This window comes from Vicia villosa, linkage group LG5 (genome assembly GCF_029867415.1).
Source record: "Vicia villosa cultivar HV-30 ecotype Madison, WI linkage group LG5, Vvil1.0, whole genome shotgun sequence".
Taxonomy (NCBI): Eukaryota; Viridiplantae; Streptophyta; class Magnoliopsida; order Fabales; family Fabaceae; genus Vicia; species Vicia villosa.
Genome location: NC_081184.1, coordinates 31,111,126 through 31,117,789, shown reverse-complemented (window position 1 = coordinate 31,117,789; position 6,664 = coordinate 31,111,126). Strand labels below are relative to the sequence as shown.

Genomic DNA, 6,664 nt, shown 5'->3' with positions numbered 1-6,664 from the left:
CCTTGAAGTAGGAGTTTCTTTTCTAAACCATTAAAACCCTTATTTTGACCTTGGGGCAGGGTAGTGTTCATTTAACTTGATCGAGTGTTCAAAACTCAATAAAAGGGTATGCATCTAAGGATACAACAATGGTTATCCTTCAAAAGGTTGAGGAATGTCAAAACCGCAATGATTATCCTTATTCCATCAAGAAATCAAGAGATGACGATACCACAATGGTAATCCTTCATCAAATCAAAGGAGTGAGGCGGTCGCAATCACCTCCAACGAATCAAAGATAATGCGAGGTCACACGACTTGTTCAAAAAAAAAAAAAAAAAAAGAGCAAAAAAAAGAATGGCGAAAAATAATGAAAATAAAAGATGAAAAGAAAATGGCAAAAGAAAAAAGATGATGAAATTGCCAAGCAAGAACAAAGTCGTGTGATAATGAATCAGAAGAATAAAAGGTGAGCGACCGCCATGACCAAAGAACCTCATTGATTCCTCAACCATTTCAAAATTCCTTGTGAGGGATGAACACTCATGTCGAGTTAATTGAATGTAGGAACGGAGGACATCACGAAGGGGGTGGGTACAAATAATTTTGAGCCTAAAAATCCTTTGTTTTCTAAAAACCGTGAACCCGGCCAAATTACAACCCTTAAAAGTCCTAATTGAAGTAGGGTTTATTTCGAAGACGCACTCCGATGAGATAACGTTTAACTGACTCCCAATGAAGTGAGACACATATCCATGTTGGTATCGTATGCTTGCTTTATCTTCCATATGCAAAAATCGAGGTTGTGTCAACTAAGTGATCCATTCACAAGAGGTCGCAACCTCATTTCAATAAAAAGGTTTTACAACTTCAAGATTAACATAGGCTTTGCATTAGAATTATCATTCTTAGAATTAACATTCTTTTGCATGCATAATATGTGCTTAACATCAAGGAAATTTTCAAGGATGAGAATCAGTGAGCAGCTTGATCATGTCAAAGTACAAGAAACTTGAGGACTCCGAGGAGGAAAGGATAATCGTCTCAAATGTTGACCATCAAGGGGCAAGTCATCCAAAGAACTTCGTTGGGCATGAACAGTTAATGCTTTCCTTGATTACCTTGAAGGGAAGAGTTTGAAGACTCCGTTGAGCGTGGTAAAGTTGTTTCCATGTTTGTTTGACTTCAAAACAATGAAGGCTCGAGGATTCTAAGTAAGATGTACCTTATCAGGGGCAATTGAATCGAGGTTTGACCTCTCAAATCCAGCATATCTGGGGCAATCATGTCGATAAATCTCTTCAAGCTTTGATCAATCCGGGGCAATCATGTCGATAAATCTCTTCAAGCTTTGAGCAATCTGGGGCAATCATGTCAAGGAATCTCTCTCAAATTCGACCAATCTGGGGCAGTTACGTCGAGATTCGACAAATCTCTCCAAGGATCCCTTGGGGAAAATTCCTTCGAAGTTCACGAAGCTTGGGGCACAATCTTCTGAGTTTTATTGTTCTCTCCCTAATCATAGGAGTTTATTTCTCCTAGAACCTTGGTCTCTCCCCAAGCATGGAGTTTATTTCTCCTGAGAGTTTGTTCCATTCCTCAAGCATAGGAGTTTATTTTCTCCTAGGAGTTGTCCTACTCCCCCATCTGGGCTTCTTATCTGGATTTCTCATCCCCAACATGGTGAATCGAGGGAATCTCCTCAAGCTGAAAATCCTCCAAGCAGTGGCACATGGTGAGAAGTCGGAATTTTTTCTTCAAATCAAAGAAGGAGCATCTTGCAAGTCAAAGTCCAATATCTTTGGGCACCCCCACATGGTCCTTAACACTAAGGGGATTCTCCCTGGTGTTTACCTCACCAATGCCTTTATTTGGCATCCTGCATATAGTGTTCACTGCATATAACATGGCATCCTCAAAAGCGTAGCGTATCCGTCAAAGCGGATCATTACGCCATAGGAAAATTCAAACATGCATAACAAAGCATAAGCCAGATAATACAAATCAGCACTCATTCAAGACATCGATACTTCCCCACAAAAAAAATGTCCTTACAAACTCCAATTGATATCTGCTACTCCATTACAAATCTCCTCCACCCACGGTGCCGATACTCGGTTTTCTCAATTCCCAATCCCTATCCTCAGTGTTTTCGATAATCTTCTCGTGCTCGGCCTCATTGTTTATCCTCATCTCTTTTCATTCCTGTGGATCGTAGGTCCGTTGACCTTATCCTCATTCTTTTCATTCTTGTGGATCGTAGGTCCGTTGACCTTATCCTCATTCTTTTCATTCTTGTGGATCGTAGGTCCGTTGACCTTATCCTCATCCTTTGCATTCCTGTGGATCGTAGGTCCGTTGACCTTATCCTCATCTTTTGCATTCTTGTGGATCGTAGGTCCGTTGACCTTATCCTCATCTTTTTCATTCCTTGTGGATCGTAGGTCCGTTGACCTTATCCTCATCTTTTTCATTTCCTATGGATCGTAGGTCCGTTGACCTTATCCTCATCTTTTTCATTTCTTGTGGATCGTAGGTCCGTTGACCTTATCCTCATCTTTGCCGAATCTTGTGGATCGTAGGTCCGTTGACCTTATCCTCATCTTTTTCATTTCTTGTGGATCGTAGGTCCGTTGACCTTATCCTCGTCTTTTTCATTTCCTGTGGATCGTAGGTCCGTTGACCTTATCCTCGTCTTTTTCATTTCCTGTGGATCGTAGGTCCGTTGACCTTATCCTCATTCTTTTCATTCTTGTGGATCGTAGGTCCGTTGACCTTATCCTCATTCTTTTCATTCTTGTGGATCGTAGGTCCGTTGACCTTATCCTCATCTTTTTCATTTCTTGTGGATCGTAGGTCCGTTGACCTTATCCTCATCCTTTGCATTCCTGTGGATCGTAGGTCCGTTGACCTTATCCTCATCTTTTGCATTCTTGTGGATCGTAGGTCGTTGACCTTATCCTCATCTTTTTCATTCCTTGTGGATCGTAGGTCCGTTGACCTTATCCTCATCTTTTTCATTTCCTATGGATCGTAGGTCCGTTGACCTTATCCTCATCTTTTTCATTTCTTATGGATCGTAGGTCCGTTGACCTTATCCTCATCTTTGCCGAATCTTGTGGATCGTAGGTCCGTTGACCTTATCCTCATCTTTTTCATTTCTTGTGGATCGTAGGTCCGTTGACCTTATCCTCGTCTTTTTCATTTCCTGTGGATCGTAGGTCCGTTGACCTTATCCTCGTCTTTTTCATTTCCTGTGGATCGTAGGTCCGTTGACCTTATCCTCATTCTTTTCATTCTTGTGGATCGTAGGTCCGTTGACCTTATCCTCATTCTTTTCATTCTTGTGGATCGTAGGTCCGTTGACCTTATCCTCATCTTTTTCATTTCCTATGGATCGTAGGTCCGTTGACCTTATCCTCATCTTTTGCATTCTTGTGGATCGTAGGTTCGTTGACCTTATCCTCGTCTTTTTCATTTCTTGTGGATCGTAGGGCCGTTGACCTTATCCTCATCTTTTTCATTTCCTGTGGATCGTAGGTCCGTTGACCTTATCCTCGTCTTTTTCATTTCCTGTGGATCGTAGGTCCGTTGACCTTATCCTCATCTTTTTCATTTCTTGTGGATCGTAGGTCCGTTGACCTTATCCTCATCTTTGCCGAATCTTGTGGATCGTAGGTCCGTTGACCTTATCCTCATCTTTTTCATTTCTTGTGGATCGTAGGTCCGTTGACCTTATCCTCGTCTTTTTCATTTCCTGTGGATCGTAGGTCCGTTGACCTTATCCTCATCTTTTTCATTCTTGCGGATCGTAGATCCTATCATTCCATCGAACCCGTATTTTCAAATCACAGTTTCATACAACAATCATTCCCATTGAGAACCTTGTATTGGCACCTTGGCTACGTTACAAGCTATCACCATCCAACTATTGCTTACCATAAATCCCTCCATCATAAAAACAAATTTCTCTTTCCCCAGCAGATATCAAAACAAAAATAAGGATAACACTTACGCCATCTTCTCTTTAAGACAAATTTCTGGTACTCTGGTATTTAATCTTCTTCTACCTCGAATGTTCGAAAGGCTAGCGCCAATCTCACTTTCGAATATAAGACGATTAAATAGGGGCAGCTGTCATACCCCAAATTTGTCCTACCCCTTTATTTCTAACTGGCTTAGACTTTGCATTCATCTACATACTTCCATTAGGTCATTTGCATAACTTTGCATTCATTCATTGAATAAACACCTAAAATATGGGATCAAGGGATCTTTGCCACAGGTTTAGTTATCTCTGCAAAAGGATGCTTGTTACTCGATCAGAAGATTAATTTAGTCTTTTGAAAAGTACTTGATCATGTGGTTTATATACAAGGAACATCAGTGAGATTAGGGTTTATACTGTGGTTCATCACTCCAAGGTCTCAGTTGTCACTCATCACCATTCAAGGTTCGGTTCATCAGGTTACTTGGGGTACAAGCTATTTGTTTAAAGCTTCATTATAAAAAGTGTGGATGCATTTACATGGAGATTATGTTGGGCTATTTTCAAATTTGAAAACCAATGACGAAAACTTTGACTTTTTGGTCAAAGTCGACCATAGAAAGTTGACTTCTTTGGCCAGCAACCATACCGAGAGGTCTTGAGTTTTCACCTCATTGATAATATGTGAGTCAGTATTGCAAGATGAGAAAAAGGGTTTGAAAATCAAATTGGAAATGTAAAAGGAAAATACATCTTCATGATTCATTTGGAAATAAAAACAATACTGTTCATTGATGTTCCAAATCCAACACATGTACGTATGCATATCCAAAGGTCCGCACCATATACAAGTTCTAGCTCTTGAAACCATTCAAATACACTGGCCCAATACAAATCCACACACACACAAATTCCAATTACATTGAAGCCATGTCCATTACTAAAAATCAAACTACAGAAACAATCTCACAAAAATCCTTTATTTACCTTACAAATCCTACCTATACCCTGCTGTTTTTCGGAACCTTACAACAAAAACCAAACAGAAAATTACAACAATTAAAAAAAAACAGTTGATCCTTTGATGCATTACACCATTGAAATACATTAAGAAACTACATGGTTGACCAAAATCTGACTTTGACTCTTGTGGACCCCGGATCTATTCGCTCCAAGTTTCTTTAAGATTCCACCATTCATCATCATCATTATTTCTTCATGAGCCACGATACCTCCAAATTATGCCATGTTCCTTTTGCCACACCAGTTATAGTTTCATCAAACCTGTACATATAACACAGTGCAAACATGATTCATATTCAACAATTTCAAACATCCAAATAAGCACACACAGTTCAACCACAAGCAGCTAGTAACACACTCAACCGAAATAAAACTGCAAATTGAACTCACCATCCAATCCGAGACGCGGCGCAATTCCGAAGTCCAAAGTTTGCACAGAGTTCCATTACCATAAACCAGTACACTGTTCAAAATGCCACGACTTTCATTCATAATCTACACACAACAATCAGGGCAGCTTATCATACATGTTCTTAACTAACAGTTCAGTTTTCGCAATTAACAGAAAATGAGAAAAAACCACTTACAGGTTGGAGCTTTATTCCTAAGTACAATTTCAATTCAGCCCATGGTAACCCAACTTCTAACCAGCCCTGCACCCAATGTCCAAACATACAAACAGCCCCTGCACAAGAATAACACGCCATCATCAATCCTATTCAATTTTCATACAGCATAACAAATTCCCAAACAAGTTTCATTCAAAGAAGACAAACAATAAGCTGCCGCACTCAACATTCAGCCATACTATTTCTAACAGTCACAAAAAACAGTTGCAAAAAACAGTCCATTCGACACTAATCAACATTCAAAGTCAGATCAGGTAAAAGAATTATGGACATACAAATACTGGGGAGTTCTTACAGCATCACAGTTAGTCTCGGAGAAATCTGGATCATGTGAAAATGTAGTCAAATAAGTCACAAAACTTGATTCAAAGTTGTTCCCCTCGCTCCAACAACTCAATTACCGTAATCAACATGTCAGAAATTCAGTATCTGTTGCGTGCATCCAAACCAGTATGTGACAATAACCAACATCCATCCAAGCAATGCCATCGTGCAGATTGAAACTTAAACCGGGCAGGCTATGTCACTGTGAAAAAACAATTAGGAGCCAATCAGAAATCCAGCGCAGTAGAACAGCTATATAACAAAAAAATCAATGAAGAAAAGACCCAGCTCACAACAACAGTTCTCTCTAACCGACCGAGTCGACAGTTTCTGACTAAATTCATAACAGACCCTCTTTGCAGTCTCCCATAACTAACCTCACATTCCTAACTACCTCACTTAACTATATCCTAACTGTCAAAGTAGAAATTCATAACTAACTTACTGATTTCTATAACCAATTCTCAAACTAATCCATAACAGAATTTCCCAACTATAACCACCTAAGAGATCCTATAACTAACTCTGAAACATCCAAAAACAGAATCTAACTAACTCAGTCAGTCCCTAACTGAATCAATCTCCACCCTCAGATCATATAACAGAATCCTCTCAATCCAATGGCTCATCTCACTCCACCTCTAACTATATAAGTCAATTTCCCCCCACGATTCAAAACACACGCTCATTCACCACTTTTCTCCACAATTCTCCACCTTCA

At 39.8% G+C, this 6,664-nt stretch overlaps 1 long non-coding RNA gene across 1 annotated transcript; it reads right to left on the bottom strand.

Moving 5' to 3' along the window:
• Positions 1-4,807: 4,807 nt before the first annotated feature.
• On the bottom strand, positions 4,808-6,459 carry LOC131606463 (uncharacterized). The gene is made up of 4 exons (XR_009284842.1): positions 5,915-6,459; positions 5,578-5,675; positions 5,381-5,485; positions 4,808-5,251 (listed from the first exon to the last, which is right to left on the bottom strand). It is a non-coding gene; the product is annotated as an uncharacterized LOC131606463 (long non-coding RNA).
• Positions 6,460-6,664: the final 205 nt, after the last annotated feature.